The sequence below is a fragment of the Zonotrichia albicollis genome, chromosome 9 (genome assembly GCF_047830755.1).
Source record: "Zonotrichia albicollis isolate bZonAlb1 chromosome 9, bZonAlb1.hap1, whole genome shotgun sequence".
NCBI lineage: Eukaryota > Metazoa > Chordata > Aves > Passeriformes > Passerellidae > Zonotrichia > Zonotrichia albicollis.
The window spans coordinates 36,252,059-36,277,028 of NC_133827.1; the positions used below are offsets into that span (position 1 = coordinate 36,252,059).

The 24,970-nt window shown below is 38.6% G+C and overlaps 1 long non-coding RNA gene across 1 annotated transcript in view; it reads right to left on the reverse strand.

Moving 5' to 3' along the window:
* Positions 1–5,662: 5,662 nt before the first annotated feature.
* LOC113459000 (uncharacterized) overlaps positions 5,663–24,970 on the reverse strand; it is an 85,562-nt gene continuing 66,254 nt past the window's right edge. Inside the window, exons 10-11 of the long non-coding RNA XR_012581676.1 lie at positions 13,702–13,787; positions 5,663–9,064 (exon numbers count right to left, since the gene is read on the reverse strand). This is a non-coding gene — a long non-coding RNA (uncharacterized LOC113459000). The remainder of the gene's footprint in view (positions 9,065–13,701; positions 13,788–24,970) is intronic.

Below are 24,970 nucleotides of genomic sequence, written 5' to 3' on the forward strand. Positions count from 1 at the left end.
TCAGCAGCTCTACATTGGCTGCTTCATTTACATGGCAAGTGAATCAGGGTGAGATTGAACTCCCTGAAACTAAAGCCAGATTGTAACAAATCTCTACTTTTAGAATGAGATTAAGCCATACTGAGATAAGAATTTAAGGATGTTTCCAGTCTATTTTCCCCCTAAAATACTGCATTTTTCTGTATCTATACCCTGCTTCAGTGGCAAAACCCATGTTAAGAACAAGAAGCATATTGTCTTCATACCAGTTTTTCTCGTAAACTCAGGAAAAAGTGATGTCAAATAGGAGAAAAATCTTTGAGAGAGCCTTGACCAGAGTGTAAATTAACCCATACATAAACACAAAGCTCTGGGAATGAGCTGCTGATGTTGTCTGGCTTGCCTACCTACAAGCTGATATTCCTATCAGAAGGGGAGCAGATAAAGTATTTATATTTGCAGAACTCTTGCCAAACAGTGCTTTATTCAAATGGTATGAGAAGTTCTTCCTCTCTGTTATCAGCTCTCCATGTGATAAAATTATGCAGCTGGCTTTCAGAATGATTATGTGTGTGTTCAGATCTGTGTTATTTTCATTTATCTCCTGAATTCCTTCTGAGTTCTAAGTTTTTGAGTTACAGTGAGGTAATTTTCAAGCTTCCCCTCTCCTTTGCAGAATATAAAAATACCTTTTTCTCTAATGGAATTTGAGATTCTCTATTGTGAATCTACTCAGTAGATAAACCCTCAAAAGAAATAGTAGTATTAATAAGCTGATGATTGAGATTGCAGCTCTTTGCAGCTTTTCTTACCCCACAAAATCAACTCCTTTTTAGATTCAGTTGAGGATCAGTTTACATGGGATTTACATGCAAGGTAAATTTGGGATTTTTCTCCTCACATACCCTGTAGAGGAATGAAATACCTGTGTGGGAAAACACCCAAAACAAATATATGTTCCTGGAAAGACTTTTTTCCTGTATTCTCTTTCTTCTGCCATCAGACACTGCCATAATCAATTATGAGAAATAAGAGTAACCTCAGGAGTGAAGTGCATGGCTAACTTATAGGGGAGACTTGTGGGGGATCTTCCTTCTGTTCTTACCCGTGTCTCTGCTGAGGCAGACACGCTCTGGGTCTGCACCTGCCTGTGCTGTCAGTGCTGGGGGTTTGCCCACAGATGCTCCTCTGCAACAGCCCAGCAACAGCTCCCCTTAAAATGTAATTTTAAAAATCCACACAATGGATTTGCAAAATAGGAGGGGATAGGAAATTCTATTATTTTTCTCAAAATTCCAGATTTCTTCATGTCTGAGAAGTGCTCTGCTGTCCTCACAAATGCTGTAGTGTTTTCAAGCAACATTGGTACTTGCTGTAAAAGAGCAGCCTTCTATGTAAGTGCAGGGAAATCATCTGCACTTGAAGAGAAGCTGTAAGCCATTACAGCAAGTAAGATTGGTCATCACTGTGCCCCAACAACCCTGTTTGAAGAAAAAATACAAAATTTGCATGTGGATTGGTATCTGTGGGATATTTTTGTTGTGTTCTGACAGTCAGTCATGACTCAAATAATTTTCTGCACAGGTATTTCTACCATTTGGACCAATAAGTGTCTATTCCTCAGCCTGTCATATTTAGTTTTGAAATTATATATTATTGCTGACATGCCTGGGAGTATGAGCAGCAGAAGTATTACATTCTATTTAATTATGTGCATACATACATATTGCACATTTCACCCCAAATTTGGGCATGTATCAGCCATCAGGAAAGGCAAGAATATCTGTTTATCAAAGACAGCACTGAGGCAAAAGAACCTGCTAAATTCAATGAGTCACTGACTTTAAAGAGTCTGCTGTGGCTGTGCCTTTCTTTAAACTTGGATATTTTTTAATCATGGATATATTACTTCATTATGCAGGTGGTCTGAATTACTTGGGCTTTCTGAACAGTCATTATTGCTGAGAGATTTTTGAGACCTGTGACCATAACTTGCACTCTGCAATCACTTTTTCCCCAGAAAGGTTTCCCCGGAAATCTGATATTTTGTGCTGAATTTCTTTTGAGCACATATTGCTCATTTAGCTAATAATCCAATTATTTTGTGTTTAAGAAACAACCCCAAAACCCCCAACCCTATGGTACTGTTCCATAGAAGGGACATGGGTGTTTGGGCTCTGTATTTCATGTTACCAGGATGCTCTACCAAGGACAGGGAGTGAAGGACTCCTGGATGTTTTGGGGCATGTTGCTAAGGAAACCTGTGTTTCTGATGAAATGTGCTGGAAACAGCTGGCTTAGAGAGTGCCTCTCCACTGTCAGTGCTGCCAAAAGGGAAGCAGAAGCCCTAAATAGCTGTTTTAGAATCTTTACATCTGTGTGTGCCAGGGACCCCTGGTGCCCTCATGCTTGTGAGGGTTTGTGCTCTTTTGTTGGCCAAGCCCACAGCTCACATCCTGACTGGATTTGTGCAAAATCTGTTTACAAAGAGTAAAAAGACATGTTGTTAACAAAGAGTAAAGTTTATGAACAGTAAAAAGACATGTTGAATTTTGAGATAAAAATGTTTGTAGGATTTATTTTGACCCTTCCACTGAACTCCAGATTAAATAATGGAAGCACAGAATGATCTGGATTGAAAGGGAACCTAAAGATCATTTCATTCTAACCCCTGTGCTGTGGGCAGGGATGTCTTTCACTAGACCACACTTTCAGGGATGAGACATCCATAATTTCTCTGGGCAACCTGTTGCCTCACCACCCTTAATGTTTGCCTCAGACTCAAGCATTTGCCACAGACTTAATTTATTGAGAATATTTCCCTCTGCTCTTGCTTTCTCACGCTGAGAGCGCTGCTCACAGTGTGTGTGTGTAATGTGAAAAACACTGTTGAAGCTCAGTAAATTCCAACACAGTTTTCTGTGAGAGGATTAGAAGTATAAAGAATCTGCTAAAAGTTCTGTGAGGTCTCTAAAGACCATGAATGCATGTGCAAAATGGGTGTTCTGAGGAAAAATGCCTTCAATCACACAGGACTTCATAGCACTTAGTGTCATACTATGGCTGAGGTCTTGGGGCTGAACTTCTTCCTCTAGAGTTACATGGGAAAGGTGCAAAAATAAGTCATAGCTAAGGTGTGTGTGTGTAGCAGTAGAATTCTTTCTCTAAAGCAAAAACTGGTTTTTGAGGCAGCATAACTTCAAATCACAGCAAAGATATTTTATTGTAGTACATCTGTGAACAGGACGTTGAATGTTTGACATGTTTATTAAAAAACCTGAACATGGCACATTATCCATCTGCTGTGATTACTGTACAGGTAGGCAGCTGTGACTGTGAATGTAAAAATCTGTGGATTCTGTGCAGCTCATCACTGCTGCTGCCAAAAGCCCTCAATAATTTATCTTCATGGCGAGGCTTCTACTGTACTTCAAGGTGTAGTTGGCATTTCCCTCCTTCCTGATTAAAAGAAACTCTTTGATATCTTGGCTGAACCCATTTGGTGAAGTTAATTGTGTCTATCAGATTCGGCGTGAGTTTTGGAATATAAATTACTGTGAAGATTCATGGCTTGTGAGCTTATTTGTGCAGGGAAGCTGCACCTGACTTTCAGGAGTGGAATTTAGCTGATGGCTTGAATGGTTGAATCAAGTCTTTTTCTTTGGTGAACTTCAAGATCAAGTTCTCCTAATTTCTAGAAATACTAAATTTCAGAATAAAAGTGCTCACAAGAAGTAATGGTTGCCTTGGCCTGCCCAGTGTTGGTTCCACAAAATTGGATAAAAGCTGAATTCACCCTGCCCTGTTTCCTGCTTCATTCTGTCACACCAGATGTTTTTGGTTGGTTCACTGACTTCAGAATTTTTAGTAAAGCTCAACCCAGAGCTGGAAGTGTTCCATCTCAAAGGTTTTTTTCTATAGTTTAGGTTTTGTTTGTGTTAAGTACTGTGTTGTTATCCTTTTACTGTGCACTAGAACTGTTTGTTGAAGCAGCAAACTAACATTGCACAAGACCTTTGCAATTGTCTTAACACCCATTGCATCCAACTGGTGTTATTCAATACCAAAAATCAAGGAAAAAACATCCAAAAATTCTCAGGTTTTATGTAGCTACAGCTACAGAAGTAAAAGGTAAAAGCTGCAAGAAGATTAATGAGATTACTTATTTAGTAGTCCAGAAAGCAAAAAGTATTCTTCAGACTATCATCCATCATTTCTGTTGCCTCAGGCAAAAAGGATGCTTCAAGCTTGCTTCTAATTTTACTGAGTATATTCAGTTTCCTGTGTAGCTTAAGATCATTACTTGTTTCATTAATTCAAAATGACTAAATGTGACTAAAAAGTAAAAATCATAAAAAATTAAAACTTTGTTTTCAGCTATGGGATTGCATCTCATAGCAGTTGAACTGTCACTCAATTTTTCTCAGTTTTTTTGGTCTTGTTTGTATGCAGCATATGAGGAAAGTTGATATTTTCTTCTAATTTATATCTGCAACTTTTTTATTACCTTCAAATATTGTTACTTTTTCTTTAATCTTTCCTAGAAAAAAATGTTCTCCTATGATTTTCTTAATCAATATTTATTTCCGTTCTTTCTTCTTCCCTGTAATTACATTCTGCAAAAAGTGAAAATATTGAAAGCAAAGTTAGGCTAAATCACAGTATCCCCATGCTGCTGTCCACAGGAGTCTTAGCTTCATATTTCTATTGGTTACAAGGCAGTAAATTAGATAGATGCTCTTTGTCACACCCAATTTTGCAGGTGAGATCCCAAGGCAGCCATGGCAGTGTTGAGTAATTGCAGTCAGTGTTGTGGGAAAATGCACTGGGAGAGTCAAGTGGAGAGCAGGGTGTGAATCACACACACGAGTTTTCCATCTCAAACCCAACCCACAGCCTGAGTAATGGAACCAAAGACTGAAATGTTTGCTCTGGGGAGTTTTTATTTGTTGTCATTGGGGTTTTTTCACTCTCACACAAAAATTCTGCATGCCAACAGCATCACGGTTTGATGATAGTATCCCTTAGCTGCCACAATTCTAGTCTTTATTAAAATACAACATCAAAGTCTGCACTCCTCAAATAAAATCTTCATTTTCAGAGATTCTTACAAAGTTGTCTGTCTTCCCTCTAAAAATATCAAATTAAGTTCGTGACATTGCTAATCTAATAACAGTTATTATGTGCTCAAATCGGGAAAAAAGTGTTTTTACAAGTTAACTAACATAAAGCATTTGTAGATTCTACAAGTCAATTTGAACTGAAAATTATATTGGTAAGAACTCATGTTAGGAAATATGAAGGAAACTACAGTCCTATCCACTGAGCTGCCTAAATATTTACTCACTGTACTTCAAAGAATTTTTTTGTTAGAAATTATGATGGAATGCTTTTCACTGCAATCTCCCAAGGGTTTTAACATTAAAGTAGAGCCTTCATCTCTTTGATGAATTACAGGAAGTGGTCCATTTTATATGTGGAATTCTGATGCCTGTTTCTGTAAAAGTAGATGAAAATAGGGATCAGATGAAAATAAGAGGGAAAAGCTGGGTTGGGAATTCCTTTTAGGTGTTCAGCCAGACCATATTTCATTTGCTGGTTCTAACATGGTAGTTCAGAATTTATTTCTCTCTGCATAAGGTTTAAGAATTCTACCTACAACTCTGTATAGCTCTTCATTCCTAGTAGAATTAAAAGATCGGTTTGATAGATACTTCTCTTCCTACAAACCTTCCTTTCTGCTCCTTCAGCATGTGGAATGAGACATTTAATACTATTTAATATCAGGCTCCAAAGTGAGGACTTAGACTTTATTTAAAATTCATTCACACCTCATACAGTTAACAAGCTGCCTAGAATAATTGGGAAATTGCTTTTGTGGCATGTATAAAATGATTTAGTGGATTAGGATGTCACAAAAGAGTCTGGCTACAGAAAGCACCTGCTGTTATTGGTGCATATACAAATAATTTAAATCTCTTGGACTTGGAAAATTCTCCTGTTATGGTGTCTAAATTAGTGTATTATATTTATCTAGGCTTGTATAAAAAGAAGGAGTGATGCATTTTTAAAGGCTGTTGCAGTTTGTGATTTATCCTCTCACTGCCTTTTGGGGACATTCTCTGGAATTGGTGGACTCTTTCAGCATGGCCCCTGTATTTAATTCTACACAACAATATAACTTGCTATGTTGTCTCTCCTCATATCTGTCTCTTTAAATGTTTTGAAAATGAGGTCTCATTTTTTGGGCAGCGCAGGTACCATGCAGGTGGGGTGAGAGATCACAGAATGGGTGGGTGGCACACAGGGTTGGCATCTATCATGATTATGGTACACTTTGTGTTCACCCATTAGATGCAATCTTTGTAAAAATCCACCATGCCCACAGAAAAGAAGCAGCATTATGTCACAAAAAATTAATGCCTTAGGTGGAGGAGGATGCTTTTATAACTAAAATAGTGTAGACATTGAACATGTGATATGTTATTAATAGTGTTAGGTACAATTTAACTTCTCCTTTAGCAATGAAAATCTTCAGCTTCTCACTAGCTCTGTATAACCATAATTCTGAGGCTATAACATGCAACTGAGATTATCTAAAATGTGAGACCAAAGTCTGACCTGAAGTTAACTGATATTACACAGTCTATCTTCACACTGCTCTAGATGATCTTGTCTGGTTCTGATATCCTCTTCAGGAGAAAGATTGCCATAGAATCACAGAATCATAGATAGGCTTGAATTGGAAGGGACCTTGTAGATAATCTCATTCCAATGTCTGTGCCCCCACCCAGCCTGTTTTTGAACATTATCTGTTGTATTTACTACTGCTTGTCCTTCCAAATTCAGTGTTGCAACTTTCTCTTTTTTTTTCTCTTTTATTTTCAAAATTGATGGATAGGCAACTAGTGATTAATGAGAATAATTTAAACCAGCCTTCAACTATTTCCAGTAAGCATCTCTGCTTTTCTGTTTAGATGAACACTCTGAATAAAAACCCATGTATGGGGAGCATTAAGTGGGCTTCCTCTATCACATTTACCAAATATGTGAGAAAAGCATATGAAAAAGCTTTCAAGTGTTGCTGTGCTGACAGCTGCTTGCGGGGGAGGTCAGAGCCTTTCAGCGATCTGCCACTCTCCAGTAGCTGTTCAAAGAGCTGCCAAGGCTGCCCGTGAACATCCATTTAGCAGGAAGTGTTTGTCCTCCCCTTGCTCCACTGAACTCAGTAAAAAAACATCCTTTAATGGAATAGGAGCAGGCTGTGACCTCAATACCCAAATCAAAAATTGATCTTTTGGTGCACTTTTTTGCAGTCTGTTGCTTTAGATTCTATCTATCTATATATATACCTTCATAAAATCTTAGTGCACAATTCAGACCTGACTGAAGGGCTGAATAAGAATTGGAACTCGGTGCGCTTTAAGATTCTGCTGGTTTGGAATACTTGTTACTTGTATGTGCAGGCTTCCACAGTGTGTTTCTGTGAGAAAATGCGAGTGCATTATTCCTTTTATTGCCTGCCCCTGTGCTCTGAGTTGTGTCATGCAGTAAGGCAGAGGGTGACACAGCCCGTGCAGTGTAGAAACATCAAGCAATCTCATTGTGCAATTCAGGCCAAGAAGCCCTGTGGTATTTACAGCAGATGTTAACCCCCTGACCTCCTGGCCTCCCTCTGCATGCAATGGGCTGTGCTCTCTGGAGCTCTCACACCAGCTGAGGGAGCTGACTCCTCACACAAAGGGATGGGACAAAAGGAACAATATTCAGGCAGGCTGAGCTCTGTGTGCTGCAGATCCTCACTGTGTATGGCATTGGCTTAAATTCCCTCACTGCATTCAGATGTGGAAAGGCATAAAGTGATAGCAGGCATTTGAGTGAGAGCAATACAAAGGATTAGCTATCAGAAACCTTTCGGGGCTGTTTCTGACTCCTTCGTCTTGGCTTTTGTGATTTGGCTTTTAAATCTTAATTGTGCAGGGGTGATAAGTCCAGATAAGTCTAGGTGATAATCATAGTTGTAAAAAAACTGCTCTGACATAGCTTGCATGACAGCCTAATCCAAAATAGAGCAGTAACTCTCCGTAATCTTAATGGTAAATGTTGACTTTATTCAAGCTTACAATTACAAATCCTCATTTAGACTTAACAGAAGACTGCTACAAAGGAAAAGCTAGTGACCTTAAACTTTTGTACTCTAAGCATGTATAAATGGCTCTTTCTATTCCAGTGTGATTTCTGTATGTGAAAAAAGCAAAACCCAATGTCTCTTTTGTTGCATTTAGTGAATGATGACTGATAGCCCTTACATGCATTATATGGCATTTCTCAGTATTGTTACAAATTGCCTCCACTTTTTTTGGTGCTATCATTGATTTCTGACTGCTTCCTTGTTAAACACTGCTGAGGGCAATCTGTCAAGGGCTTCCATGATAGTGATGGGACTTTACAGTGGTGAACTGACATAATTCTTTTAAATTTCCACCAGCTAAATATCTGTTTAGTCATTTTTAGTGCAGCAAGATCATTTCAGAGAACCATTTTTCAGCTGAGTGTGGAATTTCAACTATTTAAGGAGGACTAAACTCAAAGCACAGTCAAGTTCAGTAACTTCCTGTTCTTTGCACTCTTGCCTGTCCTTAAGCCTCCCCTAGAGAAAGGTAAAATGGAGCTATTTGGGTTTTTGGAGAGTGGAGGCAGTTAGCATTTAGTGTTTTGAAAGACTCCATGTAGAGAATAAAGTGGCCTTTAATTCAATTAGAACGTGGATATTCTGACCTAAATGTAAGGTCCATTTCTAGTTAAAAAAGGACTAACATTTGTGCAGATGACCCTCAAGTCCTGTTCCATGAGGTTTTGGAAGGTGTTCCATGGAATCGTAGTCAGTTTTATGCTGTCCTGTTACCTTTGAGCACATGCACATCACATTTATGTGTTTTGTTCTGTTCTTAAAGCAACTGGGCTTTTTGGATATTTGTAAAATATAACCTGGAAATCTGCTGGTTTCACTGCAGAATACATTGAAAGATTTCAACTTTCTTTAGCTTCCACTATAGGAGTTGCTGACATCTTGAAATTAGTTTTCCTAGAAGGCAAAAGAAAAGATTTTAAATATTAAAAAGAAAAAATTGTTGGTAATATCAGAACAAAACTTCAGTGGGAGCTAACCTGCTATTTAAAGCTAGTGTATCTACTTTGAATTTGCATTTTGAAACAATGGCTTTCATTTCAAATGTTCCTATTAAAAAAATTGATCATCATTTACACTGTGGCTCACAGATATTTTTTGTGCAGAGGATTTTCAAATAAAGCATTTCAAGTTGCTTTACTGGAGACTGAAGAGCAACGGGATATGAGCCCTGGCTCCATTTAAGCCTGGAGCCTAAAGTGTCTGAATATTCCAACTTTAAGCATAGAAATGGAAAAGTGCAGGTAGGCACTTCCTTCATCTCCAAGTGTGAGGGATATATGGCTTTGGAATTTTATTCCACAAATATGCATTCAATTAAAATAAACTCATTTGGGCCCTTTCCCTTAGATTAAATTCTAATGAGCAGGACTGACAGGGGCATAAGAGATTTGTCTTTCCCACACAAGCCACTCTGAACCTAGGAAAAAGAATCCTTGAAATAGTTTATTATAGTAAGTTAATATCTTAATCTATTAACAAATTGTTTTATAAAGGGAAGAACATGACATTTCATAATTCTCTGACAATTTATATCTGTAGCAAAGAGTTTAATGAAGACAGGCATGGACACAAATGTACCATATTCTTATGATAGTCTTTATATTGGGGTTATATTTTCTTCGTTGACTTCTATCCCAAACACTTTCTGCTTTATTCCAATGAGTTTTTATGAGAATTATCTCTTGTAAGAAAAGTACAAGAGAACCTATAGCTCATTGATTTTATTTCAAAATCATTAACAGCCTTGTAGTTCAGAGCATTTCTTTTGGACAATGTAAAAAAACATCAAATATTATTGTGTTTCATTTTTTTGTAACTTAAGGAAACCAGGCAACAAATTCCCATTTAAAAGTGGTTATGACAAATAAAGAAGCAGTAATTATTTTTCATGACTTCTTGACCTATTTAATCAAGTCCCTACTGCTGGAAAAAAGATCTCATTTTTGACTTTCACTTTTCTTTATTTATCTCTTATATATTTATCAGGTGATTAATGTTAAATATGCAGCTTATTCCTCCTTAGAGAAAAGCAATATTGATTTTATTCACAGGATAATTTAATTTCCATCAGTATTTTAACTTCAATAGGTTCAGAACTTTTCCTGAGGAATGGAAAGAAATGCTACTTAAAGGAAATGAAGTTTTGCTATTGATAAATCAGGAGGTACTACACATTAATTCATGGCAAAATTGACTGAAATGTCATAATTTCTATGGATCAGACTTTAAATTCATGCCAGAATTTTGAAGAAGCTATGGTAATTAATATATTAAAACTAAATGTCTGAAAAATTGTAATTTTTAAAATATTTTTATACCCTGAAGATTCTGGGCCTGTAGATTAAAATGTGATTTCTTCATATGTCATTTATCAGGAAGTTTGACAGACATGCCCAGATTCACGTCTCCTTATGTCTTACTGTAGGAGCACTTGCCAGCAATTGCTCTCAGTAAAATGTATTAAGTATGCCTTTTAATACTCTGACAGTTAATAAATTCTCAATTGATTCAGGGACTAGAAGTGTTTGTTCATGTTTGAAGATTAATAATTGAGGTTAAAATCTGTCATTTAAAGAAAAAAAAATTCCTCCCCTCCCCACTTTATTCCAGCCCCTAAACATAACTCACTCCATGGTGTGATACTTTTGAAGTTTTACTTGAAAGCATGATTACAAAGAGTGTTTAGACTAGCAAACTCTGGGCTTTGGAAATTGCTGCAAAGGTTTAATGACTGAAACAATTTAACCCAAATTTAGCACCTGGTTGTGATTCAGATCATAGCTGCAGGAGAGGCAACGTGGCTCTGAGCACCCCCAAAGGGGCCCAAAAATTTACATGAGAGAATTCTCTCTGCAGCAGCCTTGCTGTTGAAAACCTGCTGCCACTTGAGCGAGGCTGCAGGGACCTGTTGAGAATTAATTTGGTGCCCTTTCCCTTATATACTTCTAGGGGAAAAAAATATGGGTCTGGTTGTATCAAAAATTATTTCAGTTGCTTAATTGTTATATCATTGTCAGAGGTACATGACGCGAGTTACTGGAATCAAAGTGAGCACCAGTAAACTTTCAGATGGATTGGGCTCTCCAGGTGAGCTGCTTTCCTGAATGAACTATAGTGGGTGTTTATAATAATCATGGAACTTAAAGTGTGGGAGAAAAAGGAAATGAGTAAGGCTCCTAATTTGAGCAGTGATACAAGAGATAGCAGTGGCCTTTTGTGACTCATAATAAAAGGAGTTATGACTTCAGGAGCCAGCTGAAAGCTGTGGCTCAGTCCCAGAGGGTAAAGTTTTCCCATTGCTGTATATCCTCACACCAAGCCATCTTTAATCTCTTGGTATAGCTGGCAAAAGAGTAAACTGTGCAATTCTCTTGTTTCAGGATGAAAAGTGCTTAATGATTCCTAGACCTGTGATCTCTGGGATGAAGGAAAATTAGGTTACTTGTTAATTTATGTGGTTTTTTTTTTCCTTGAGACGTGACAAAAAAGCCCTCCATAAGTTGTTTGAATTATTTTCTTTCTTCATACATTGTTAAATGAAAGAAATAATTCGACCAACTGATTTTCAATTTCTAAGTGAAAGTAAATGAAAGTGTGGATTGATTCTGACTTAAATAGGAAAAGAGCAGCATTCAAATTTTTACTTGGCTTTTTGGATTTGTTTTCTTTTTTCATGCACGATTGAATAAATTTTACAATGTATTTTTATACTAAACCTAGAATTTTACATATAACTTTTTTATTTTTTACTTTACAACTACATTTGGCAGCTTTGTTTTTCTACTCATAGTCTGAAAGAGAATAAAACAAAATATAGCTTTCAAACTGACAAAGCAGGCCTACCTACAGCTTTTCATTGAGATTATAAAAGCCCATCAAAGCATGAGCTCTGCATCCTTTTACAAATATTTTATTTTACTCCCTTCCTGTAAGCAAAATATGCAAACCAAAATTTAAAAAATGCTCATCAAAATGAAATGTATGTTAATGAGTCATAACTGTCAAACAAGCAGTTCTTTCCTTTTGATGATTGAAATAATTGACTTTGCTAAAATGAACATTCACACATAAGTGGTTGTTGCTGCAGGATGTTTATTTCAATTATGTCCCTAAAGCAGGACACCAAGAGATAAAGTGACCTGGGTTTAATAGATTTTCATCCGTCCCTGCTCATCATAAGCACAAGACGTCAAAGTCCTGTGGAACTGTCTAATACAAGTTTTTTAAATTTAAAGTTTGTGTTTGGGAATTTTGAGTAACTCCTTTCTTCAAGGCCAGAGCTCCAATCTGTACAGTGAGCTCAGACCAAAACTGAAACCTGTGCCAATGCTTGCTGCAGATGTATCTAATATGTGACTTTTATAGGATTTGATTCCTTTCTCAGAGCCAGGTTTCACCCGTGATGATGTTTATCTGCAGGAAGAAGTGTAGCCTTGTGCTAGCAGTCCTTTGCCCAGGTTTCCTTCAGTGCTTTTTGTGTTGGGTTCCTGGCATCTAGCAGAATTATCTGAGCTGAGCAGATCAAAGGGTAAAAACTGAGCAAGGAGGATCTGTTCATCTCATTAATGGAGGGCTTTATTCACCTATTAAAAACAGCAGCCCTTTGGAGAGCAGGGCAGGAAAATCACCCAGTGCAGTGTGAAAATCTGATAGCATTGGGGATGAATGGTCCTTTTACAGTGGGGGAGGTAAAATAAAACCTGCAGCTGTGCAGCAGGAGCTCAGCACACAGCAAGGAGCACAGGACAGCTCCTTAGCCCAGTCCAGCTGGGGGCTCTCACACGTAGATCTCCCCTCCAAATAAATTACTTTCCCTTTGGATCAGTGAGTCATATTCCAGAAACAGAGGGAATGACTACATCTAATGTGAGGAAAGGGTAAGGAACACGTCAGTGGAGTTAAGAGGGGAAAGGAGACAGAATTAAACCATCACTTTTGGCAGCAATGCACAGTTTGATGAAATTAGGCACAACATGAAACTGTGCCTCCAGAGAGCCTGGGTGAATTTGAGATCTTTTAGAAAAAAAATAATATGAAGCCTCTTGCTGTGAGCAGTAAGTAGTTGTACAGTGTAGTTTTGAGGCATTTCTACTGAAGGCAGAAAAATCATAAAATCTCTTCAGTGAAGAATTATATCTATGGGGAAAAAAAAAAAAAGGAATTTACCTGTACTAGGCTAGAAATTTTATTTTTCCAGTGGGATTTTTACCAACACCTTACCTGTTCAAGCAATTTAGCTTTCATTTCCTATCACTTTTGGCTGACATACATCTGTAACAGCTGTTTCTGAATTTTATCTAACTAGTTTAGTAATGGTGAATGTTAACGGGTTGTGGCTGCAAGCAGGCTGAAGCACCAGCTCATACAATATTTGATGTCCAGTTTGCACTCCTTTTCTTCATCTTCCCTATTCATTACTTTTTTTTGTTGCAATTCTTGCTGTCTGAAAGACCTTCCCTGTTTAATTTTTGTGCCGTTTTATTCTTTTGCTCATGGCACTGTAGGGTAGCTAGGTTTTTTATAACTCAGACCTTTTTCCTGCAGAGGGACAGCGCGATCCGTGCGAGGCTCCCATCCATCTGGTGAGGCACAGCCAGCAGCTGACATTGGGGCAGGTCTGTAAGTGGAGCACTGAGAGCAATTAGCATTTGAATTAAAGCTACCTGTGGATAACAACAGGTGATTACCCTATTTAACAGCTGTTAAGTGGTGTTATTTGCCAGCTATAGACTGCGGAGTGAGTGAATTGTGTGCATACAAATGGGAGTTACTGTGAATACAAACGAAGGACGTTAATTAAATAATATTTTTTGAATTGCAATTGTGAAACATAGAGGTGGACTCAGAACAGGTAACCTGTAGCAAAAGAAAGGAGTTTGGAAGTGTTTTAGAATGCAGGACAGCAGCTTCATAAAGGCTAAACCCCTCTGTTTTGGCAGTCAGCGTTTTGTTCTAGAAACAGGAAAGCAAAGCTTGCTATTACACTGATTCAGCTTCTAGCAAAAAAGAGAAAATAGTAAGAAATTAAAGCACATAAGATTATTTTCTCCTTCTGTTTTATCTCTGCGTTTCCAACAAGGCTTAATCAACCTGCGTGCTCTCTGGAAAGCGCGGCGCTGTTCCCTCCGCGCGTGTGTGGTAGAAAAGCTGCTCCGGCCCGCTCCCTTCTGCTGGGGGCCGAACGCCTTTTGGGCACATTTGTGCGGCATGCGGCTGTACACCATCCCCTCAAACCCGTGTGGGGTCTGTGCCACCGCTCTGCCTTGTGTCCTGCTGCACAATGTCCTGCTGGCTCTGCCTGCACCTTTTCTGTACGCCCTCTCCTTTGCTCCTAAGTTTTTCCTGTGAACCCCTTCTCCAAGGGCATGGATTTTCAATGACGTTGTTTTAAGACTTCCCAAGACATGTGAAGGTAATGCATCTACCAAGAAAGGCTGATGAGATTTCTACTTTGATTATTTGCTTGCACTCCACAAGCAGAATTATTTTATCAGCTATGATTGGTCTCATTGCTACTCCAGAACTGCTGGAGCTTTGTGTAAGTGCAACTGTCACAAATTACAAGATGAACTTCTTCCCTGTGGCACAATTATCCATTCAGTTAAAAAGCTCTCATGCCTGGTGTGTGCATATTTTCATTGCATTAGTATGAATAGAGAAGTCCAATTAATACACATAAAGATGTAGGCATTCAGTGCTTCCACAGTACAGGAATGCAGGATAAATACTCCAGCTTAGAAGGGATCACTGTTTTTTATTAATGAGAGCTGCCTGATTAAAGCATTTGCTGTTTTAGGTATTTAAACTGAAACTAAATGCCTGTTAACAGTCTGATTCTGGCCAATTGCATACTACATCCAGCTAGAAAATTATCATACTGACAACCTTGTTTAACTGGAATTTGATGTGGTTCAGAACGGAATCCATCTGCTATTAAGAGGCTCATAATGACTTACAGAATTTTAAGTTAAAGCACCATAACCCCTCAGTCATAGCTGCAATGCAGAAGGCTTGGACTGTTAACAGATGAGTCCTACGCCATCAAAGCAGTTATTTGAATAATGTTCAGTGAGGGCTGGTTATATAAACACCTTCAAGTATGTCCTTTTGGAGGGTTGCTCAGGGATCATAATCTGAATGGATGATGCCTATCCATTCTTCCCCTGACTTTAGGCCAGAGAGAAGCTCCACATTTGAGGGCAGACTGTACATAAAATATACATCACTCATATTTTCTCAATTCTTTTGGAAAAGGATATATTTTTTGGAAAATGCAGGAAACTATATATATTTTTTGCAGATAGCTTCCTGTTACAAGAATATAGAAAAGTTACAGAAATTTGCTGCCAACCAGCCAGTACTTTCTAAAGCCACCAGCCCTAAAATAATGACAAAATCTGCATTAGTCCAGGCACTTTTCAGCATGCACTGAGCTCTTGTGCTGGCCAGGTTCTTTACTTTGCTGTATTTTACAGCTGCAGGACACTCACCCACTGTGCAGCATCCTTGCTATCAGCCCATGGGCATCATGGCTTGTTTCAAGATTAGTGGGATCAGCACCATTTCTCTTTTTTCCTTTTGTCTCCTGTGCTGGGTGATGGGTGATGGGTTTTGTGTTTGGAGTTTGTTGTCACCAACAGGATGGGACTGCTGGGGTAGTTCCTTGAGCTTTATTTGCAGCCTCAGCCTCATTTAATGGTTGAAACAATAGAAAGATGTCAAATGCTCATGTACAGGCAGCAGCAGCTGAAGATTTCTTTGTTTTTGTAATAAGAAATTTTCTAGCCAATAGCATATTGTACTCACCAATAGTGCTATTGTTTAATGTCCTTGCTATACCATCGTAACTTCTATTTTCAGACTTTGCAGCTACAGCCAGCTCTCTGTTCTTTCTGTTTCCTAGGCCTGCTTTTACAGCTTTCTGGAAATCTCTTTACCTTTACTATTTCCCACAGGTATCTTGGGTGAACAGGAGGTCTCCTGCCACAGGAAGAGCAGTGACAAAATGAGAAGAGGTGAGTGTGCCTCTATAGGACAGGAAATAACACAATGCAGACATGCAGCTCTTCCAAGGCGAAAAGAGAATTTTTAAATTTCTGACTCCAACATTTATAGATTTTTAAAAGTGGCAGTGGATTGGAGGGTGACAGTGCCACATCTCCAATGACACTGGACAAACCAACAGTCCATCAAGTTTCTCCTCCTCCATAAAACAATGCAAAACAATAAGTTACTTACATAAAATGTGTGAGAAAATTTGTTACAAGAATATAAACATCAGAAGGCTTAGAAAAACTTTAAAAATCAGGGTGACAGTGGGTATTGAGCACAGCCAAGGCAGCTGAATGAAGCACAGCACAACACTCCTGGTGCTGTGGCTGGAAGAGGAAAGCCTTGCTGAAGCTAAAGCAGCTCCCCATGGGCAGCTCTTGGCAGTGCCTCCCCACGGCACAGTGGGAGCCAGGAATCCATCCTGCCTCTCTGATGCCTCCTTCCTGCTAATCTGTGTCTGACAGGATTATTTCACACAATGCAACCCCAAATCTGTCTATTTAGAGATAACCAGATAAAGTAAAAATATGTCTAGAGACAGCTTGAGATTTTTTTTTTAATTAAAAAGGAATTGTTTAAAGTGCAGAGAGAATAACAGTGTGTTCTCAATCAGGGACAAGCGTTAGATTCAATATCTGATGAATCAGTGTGTGAAGTGAGAATTCAGTTTGGTACAGACTTAAAGCTGTTTCCTACCCAGGACAAAACGTCATTTGTCTCTAAAAAGTCATGAGACAAAGGAACCCTCAAAATAACCTTGTTGCATTGCAAAAACGTGAAATTTTTCTAGGGGGAGCACAGTATTTCAACACTGTGACTGATAAAGCTCTCAAAAAGATTGTCATTTCTGTCAGTTACATATCCACATGACTTGCAAATGTGCAAAGCTGATTCATAAACTTAGTTGTTTCTTAATTATGACATTAGGCTGCAAAGGAAATATAGTATGTTGTAAATATTTTTATTTGCTCTCTGTTGTTGTGTTTGGCCCATCTTGGCAAAATATAGAAAATGCAGGTTCATATTAACTAACAAATTACTAATATATGAAAGAAATATGGCAATGCTGGTACTTTATTAGAGCCGCAAATCTTATTTTATTATTATTTTGGCTCAAAAACCTAATAAATAAAGGATGAAAGAAACATCACCTAATTAAGGTCCTGCATTGTGATGCTAGAACTACTGGTAGAATAGCTGTTTAACAAGATGGTAATGAATGTTCAATTGTCACAGCTTTGGAAGGTGTTACGCAGTGGTTTAATATATTACTTCTTTTATTCATAATTTCTTTAAACAATGCTTAATATCAGTCATGTTTGTGTTCAGTTGTTTCCAATATTTTACAGGAAAAAGGAGGGCTCCAACATAGGTTTTCATTATTTAAAATTTAACATCCCAATGAGTTTGAAAAGTGAGAAAACTAAACCTTATTAAGCTACTGGGGTTTTTTTCCCAGTGCAATAAATAAACTAAAATTTATTAGTAAATAATACAGGGAATGCATCAGGCTGAGGAGGATTAAGTGTTCCTTTCAGAATAGAGACACATTCTTCAATGTTCAGATGCCCAGGGGTAATGTTTAATTAACCCACTCAGTTATAAATTTATGCAGACAATTCTTCATCATTATAAAGCCCATAGCAGAAAATGCTTCAGAAATGATCCTCTCTCAGACACCCGCTAACATCAACTTGCCAAGTGTTTCACCAGAAAACCATTGCAAATAAGGATGGTTAGTTAAGGGCTCAGGAGGTCCTTGGAATATTTTTATTTTCATTTGCTGCTGGTGTGGTGTGTGTTATCAGAGACTTGTCAAGCAAGCCATCATTTTGTCCAGACTCACAGATTGGTTCTAGGTAGTCCTTCCCTCCCTTTCTTTGCTCATGATGTCCTGCCCAAGTCCCCAAAAGTGATTCTCACACCAGACATGGCCCACAGGGCAGAGCTGTCCCACAAGAGCACAAACTGGGGACATAAACCCATCACCAACCAGACAGTCTTGGCCATTCTGCCTGATTTCTGATATGCAGAACTGCACCAAAGTTGTGGCCATAATTTATAATTACTCTTTGGACAGTGTGAGCTGGCCATGTTCACAGGATATGTAGCTGTTGAGTCTCATTAAAGCAGGTTTAATATGGGAAGGAGATGGAAAGAGAGGAAAGTCTCTTGTGTACACTTACTGCTTTCCTGAACTACCCAATGCCCACTGTTTAAATGAAATCTAATCCAAACTGGGCAAAGTGCATTTGGTGCTCCCTGCTGAAACCTTCCAGAATCCTTAAACCATCAGCTCTTGTGGTTCACTGAATACCTGAATGAATTATTTTCAACTGATTTGGCACCACTTCAAAGGAACAGATGGCTCCGTCTTTACTGCAAAAACAATAACTGCAGCAACAACAAAATAATCTGTGATTCTGCCTGGAACCTATTTAAATATAAGGGAGAGCTCTTTGACCATCTTACATTCCTGACAATCACCTCAAGGAAGAAATCTATTTCCAAGAAAATCACATTATAATTTTCTAAGCAAAGTATCACATCCGTGGAGCAGTTGTCTGAGACTGAGCTGTCATGGATGAGTTTCTAACAGTGCCTCCCCAGCAGTACAGCAGCTGCAAGGAGAGAGATTGTGAAAACATGGTGTTGAGGGACTCTACCAAAGCTAAAAATAAACTAATAGATGTTACAAAGGAAATGGTAGAAGAAGAAGAAAATGGGGGCTAAACTCCCAGAAGCACAAATGATGTGATTAGGAATATGCAGCAAAAGCAGAACAGATTTCAAATAGCCAAAAATTGTCCAGACCACCACCCTCTTTCTTTTAGAGAATGTTTTTACTGGTCATGGTCTAGAAGTGCTTGTTATAAACCCGTGTGCAGTCTGTCTTTGGGAATAGGATTCTCTTGAATTTCCCTTTTAGTCTCTAATATTTCAGCCTAGGAAAAGCAATATAATTGACAAAATAATTTTCTGCTATTATTGAAAAAGAAATAGTCAGATATACAGGATTAACATTAGGGATAAAGCAATAAATAGTGCTCATTGTATTTAATACATACAGCTTTGCAAGTTTTAGGGGAATATATATAAATATATATAAAAATGGCATTCATTAAAAACTAGACCTGTCCCTGTACAGACTAGCTGTCAAACATTAATATGAAATCTCATTTTTTTCCTATGCATTTCTATTTTTAAATCCCAAGTTAATTCTGCAGAATGCTAGTATATATTACAGAAGAGATAATCTTCTGCATACAAGACCTATGCCAGTGTCAGTTTTCTGGCTTTTCTGGGCAACTCTAATTATTGGGAGTGTGCTACAAGAAGAAATATTTGGAGAGCTACTTTAGCTGAGGCAGTACTTAAACATTTACTTCTTGGCTTTTCAGCTGCTTTTAGCCTGTGCTGTCCCTTCTGTTCAGATGGTGAACAGGGTGGGGAGAGGATCCTGCTTAAATTCAGCATGCTGAGGATTTGTCTTCTGGTCATTTTTCAGCTAAATTTGATTCCTGATCCAATCCATTGCACGGACCTGATGATGGGAGTGCTGCACATGGGGAAGGGTAACCCCTAACGAGCACAGAGTCTGTGATTCAGCTCTGCCAGAGAGTGTCAGGCTGTGGCTGGCATGGATAAATGAATATGTTTGTCTGCTCCTGAGTCAGGGAGAGCCAGGCTCACAGAGTGATTCCTGCTGGACACCAGTGGCTGTGCATGGCACGGGGGAGGCTTTGGGGAAGGGCTGTGCATGCTGAGGGGGTTCTGTGATTGCTGCAGCAGGCAGGGCTGGCAGCTCCTGCAGCTCCTGCAGCTCCTGCAGCCTGGCTGTGAACGTGGGCTGCTCTCTCACTGAGGTGCAGCTGCTGTTTAACTGAGGGCTTGGAGAGCCCTGAACATCTGTCACAGAGGCAAACAGGTGGAACCCAGCTGTGGCCACAGTTGCTCTTACAATTCTTGGATTATATTAAAACCTCTGAGGTGCTCCTTAGATTCCCTGTGGAAAGCACATTCCTGGTATGTTAACATATTGCCCTCAGCCTGTAGCCTGGTCCCTGCTCAGGGAGGGTTGCATTTTTCTGTTTGCACAATAGAAGCAAGAGCAAGGAGAAAGCACCCCTAGGTTCTAAATAATTATATTTGCTAAGTGTACACAAGAAGCTTGACTGCACTCTCAGCTCAGATCTGACTGATTTCTGGCAGCTGCTTTACCCTGACGCATGGAGATCAGCCTTAGTGTTCACAGGATTCTTACAGGGGCATTTTTTTTCCTGTGTGATGAACATGATGGCAACAATTAGCAATCAGCAAACAGCCAGTGGCATGATTACTGACACAGGTAGTTTTTTGAAATATTTTGTTTGTTGAACAGAGCAATTTTAATTTGCTTAGGTGGTACCTAAATATTCCCTACATTCAAATATTCTTGGGGGGAAAAAATGCATTATATAAGAAAAAGGTTCAGGCTGTTCTTAGTGAGATCAATACAGCTCATCTGTTTATATGATTCTAAGGAGGATATGTTGGGTAAAATGCTCTGGGGAAAAGTTCTCTCAGTGAATATCAAATGATAGAAGTTCTATCTCATAATTAGTCATATTTAATTGCTATGAGACCTACATTTAAGCTTACTTTAAGAATCTGTTTTTCTATGGATTACTAAAGAAAGACCAAAGATATTTAACACACATGACTTGATGAAAAAGGTTTTTCCAGGACACAGAAAAGGTGATGCAAAATAAAATGTCATTTTTGTCTTTCTTGACAGTTCTTACGGTTTTTTATTTGATACCTTCTATTTTTTGTCATTTTTCTCATGTTTCTAAATTAGTTGTAACTTTCAACAATTTGTTGTCCATCAAAATCAGAAAATAAGGAAATCTTACCAAGTGAAAACTTTTGTTTTTCAGGGCTGTCTGTTCTGTCATTCTTAGTTCAGCCTCAAATTTAGGATCTCTCAGTGGGAGAAGATGGATCTTTGGTGAAGACTGACTTTATCACAGCTTGACAGCACTTTATTATCTGCCTTAGTTTTAGTGGCTTTCATGTTTTGTGTTTATTTAGCTGAAAATTGAAAATGAGTTGAAAATACAAAGCAAGTTGCAATCAGATCTGTAGAACAGCTTTGTTGTAGAGTGCTGCACATGTTAAACCCTTTTTGCTACATGAATTTCTTTTTTTAAAAAAAACCAAACCAGCTAAACTTTCAACATTTGACCTCACTGCTAATGATAATGATGGACTTGGGGCTCTAAGTGCTTTACTGAGAACCCTGGATAATGCACAAGGACAGCCAAATTGAAGGGGAAATTAGCTCTGGAGTCAATCTGTCTATGGGATTCCAAAGCTGCTGGGAATCAGCTGTGTAGGCACAAAGGTTTTCCAAACTCATAGAACCATGGAATAGTTTGGGATAGAAAGGACCTTAGGGATCGTTCTGTTCCAACCCATGGGCAGGGACACCTTCCTCTATCCTAGGGTGCTCCAAGCCCCATCCAGCCTGGCCTTGGACACCTGCAGGGATCCAGGGGCAGCCACAGCTCCTCTGGGCACCCTGTGCCAGGGGTTCACCTGTAAATAATCAAGGCTCACTTTGTAAATAATCAAATCTCCCTAAAAACCTGCTAAGTTGAGAAATACAGTTAATAGCAAAAGATTATTTGGAGGGATGATTTGTAATTAAAAAGGCTTTGGTGGTGGTTTATTTCCTGGGCTCAGGAAGGCTCCCCTGCACAGGTGTGAGAGGTCCTGCTATGTCTTTGGGTGGTGCTGATACATACATGGGCTCTGCCTTTTAGGAAAGCTGTTCATTCAACCTCAGCCTAGAGGGCTCCCAAAACTTAGGTTAAACTGCATTTCAGGCCACTATAGCCAGTGTCTGTGGGGTTGTTTGAATGGAAATGAGCATCAGTCCCTTGCTGAGGGTGAAACAATCCAACCGAGAAACATTCAAGAAGAGAAACAGACATGTAGAATTCTGAAATCATATAAAAGTATTCTTTTTTAAAAGTAATCTTAAAAATTATTCTTTCTTCTGTTACATAATAACAAGATTAGATAATACCAAGAACTTGCTCTTGTTTTGATCTGTGCTATCTCAGTTCTAAAAGAAAAATTTTCTCCCTTTTCTCCCCTTTTCTCTTACCTATTGCACAACCTAAGCTGTCCAGGCTGTTCACGGTCGAGTGTGCTCTCACACCTTCAGCATGTTTCTGTTACAGTGCTGTGATGTAGGATTGTGTTTAGCTGACAGTCTTGGACAACTCAATTTGTTGTTTGGTGTTTTACAGAGATATAGAATGGGACAATGACATGGCAGGTACATGGCAGGTGTGTTCTGAAGATTGGTCGCTAATTATCTGCGGGAAACCATGGGAAAATCATAAGAAGTTTATGTTTAACTTTTAATGTGCTGCAGATTGTTGAAGGAAATAAAGGGGACCAGACAGAAGGGCAAGGAGGTGGGAATTTCTGTAAAGGGCACTGCTGCTTTCAGTTTTCTCTGCCTGCTTTGTGTCTTGCCTAATTAGTTTGTATTTAATCTCCTGGAGGAAAGAGTTCCCAACTCCATGTTTGTCCATGACAATCACAGTGAGATCCTGCTAGAGGACTGTTCCAGCAGTGATAACTGTTTGCAGTGTCACATGTCCTTTTCTTTTTTTTCCTAGTGAAAATGAGCAAATTAAAGACCGTAGCTGGGATGTTTACAGCAGCAACATGGTGAACAAACAGATAAGGTAATTTTACCCCTTCTGTTAGTTACCAAAGCAACACTATAAAGATCCTTTTAATTTAGTTTAGTGCTGTGAAGATTAAAGCTTAATTAAAATGGTGATATTAAAAAAAATTAAAACCTGAAGCAGCATAGGAAAAATAGAAAGATGTAATTATGGTCCAGTGAATGCTTATCACTCGTTATGAACTTTTAGAGAAGAGGCATTTTTTTCTGTCTATTGAGAGTAATTTTATTTTGATCATAAATTTGAATGACCAGAACAACCTAGGATCATAGCTGTTTATAAATTAATAAGGACAGTTGGAAGGAATGTGTTATTCTTCTCATAAAACAGGGGGTAGTTAGTTTTCCTGTACTGGCCCATTTCCTAAAAAAAACCCATGAGGGATAAAGACTCTACAAAGACAAAAAAAATTCCTGTACTCCAGTATTTCACATGGCTTGCTTAGAAATTCAGCTATTTAGTATTAAAAGATCTCTTACTTTCAAATTGTTTAATAGACATACCCTATTGTGAATTTGAGAGGTTAGATTTTCAAGTGGTTCTAACTGGCACCATTTCCTTTTATCAACAGAGCTGCACTAATTTGTACTGGGTGAAAAGATATGTGGAGGACTTGATGTGATATAATTATTAGAAATTCCTCCAGGAATATGACTTTTGTTGGCTAGTTAAACATCTGTTGCTTTGCCAGATTCCTCCTAATGAGTTTAAAATCATTGTGGGGAAGCCATATGTTTGCCCAGTAGAAAGCAAACCAGGACACGACACAATATTCTTTCCCTGCAAAATTCCAAGTAGGAATCTCTGCCCATGACAAAGCAGGAGCACTGAGAAGGAGCAGTTCCAGCTTGCCAGTTTTGTTGAGAGGCATCTTTCCAAATTATTCCAGAGGTGAGCTGGGGAGATGCCATGGTACCCTGGAGAAGCAGCTCCAAATACTACAGGACTCAAAATGCCCTTTTACTAACTCCCTCTGTTTATCTTGCTCAAGCACTTTAAAACTATCTTTAACCACATATCACACATTACTGCTGGGCACAGAATCATTAGCAAAATTAGACATTTAGCCTTGCATCAAAGCAGCATTATATTTATAAAATACAGTGATGTCTGCTTTTGGTAAAACTCAGCCTGGTAGCTTAAATCTGACTTTTTGCCCCAGGATGCTGTGTAAAGCAAAAGGTCACTGGACTTCAAGGACAAACTCATGGAAAATGAATCCACTGAGATTGCTGAAACTGTGTCTGGCCCTGGATGTCTGTGAACTGCAAAGGCCTGGAGGAAGGGGAGCACACAGGTGATGTATTTCATCAGTCTGCCCTGTTCTTGGAGTCTTTCCTGATTGCATGCTGGAGGAAAGATATTACATTGTCTGTAGTTTTTGCCCAGATCCTGTACAACAGTATTGCTACCAAACAATTCTGGCAAACAATTTTAGTTTTAAAAATATTGCCTTTCTTTTCCTAAACAAGGTATAAACGAATTTCCTGGCTTCCAGGTTGGCATGTAGATATTTTTATATATATATATATGTATATATGAGTTCTCCACAGGTCTGCAGCTCAATTAGTTATTCCAGGATACATTTTTGATTTTGCTGGCAAATATAAATCTCTCTGATGGTGTGATACAAATCTCTCTGGTGGTGTTCCTGAAAAACTTAAAACCCTTCTAACCAGGTAGCACTCCAGGAAACTCTCCCACACCCACTAGCTTGGATCACTGTCTTTGAGGAACCATAGATAATGGGCACATGAAGGGCTATAGAATTTAGTATCATCCTGGAGCAGGTACAGTTAAGAATTATAATCAAATATAATTGCAGTCCTAAGAAAAGTGAAGTATTTTTTCTTTACAAAGAATTATTAGTCTCTAATATATGCTTTCAGAAACAACAACAAAAAAAAGCCATATAAATTTATTCTAGAATGCCATTGTACAATTTACCCTGCCAGGGGCTCAGGCTATTTATGTTTTTGACTGCACTGTCTTCACTAAA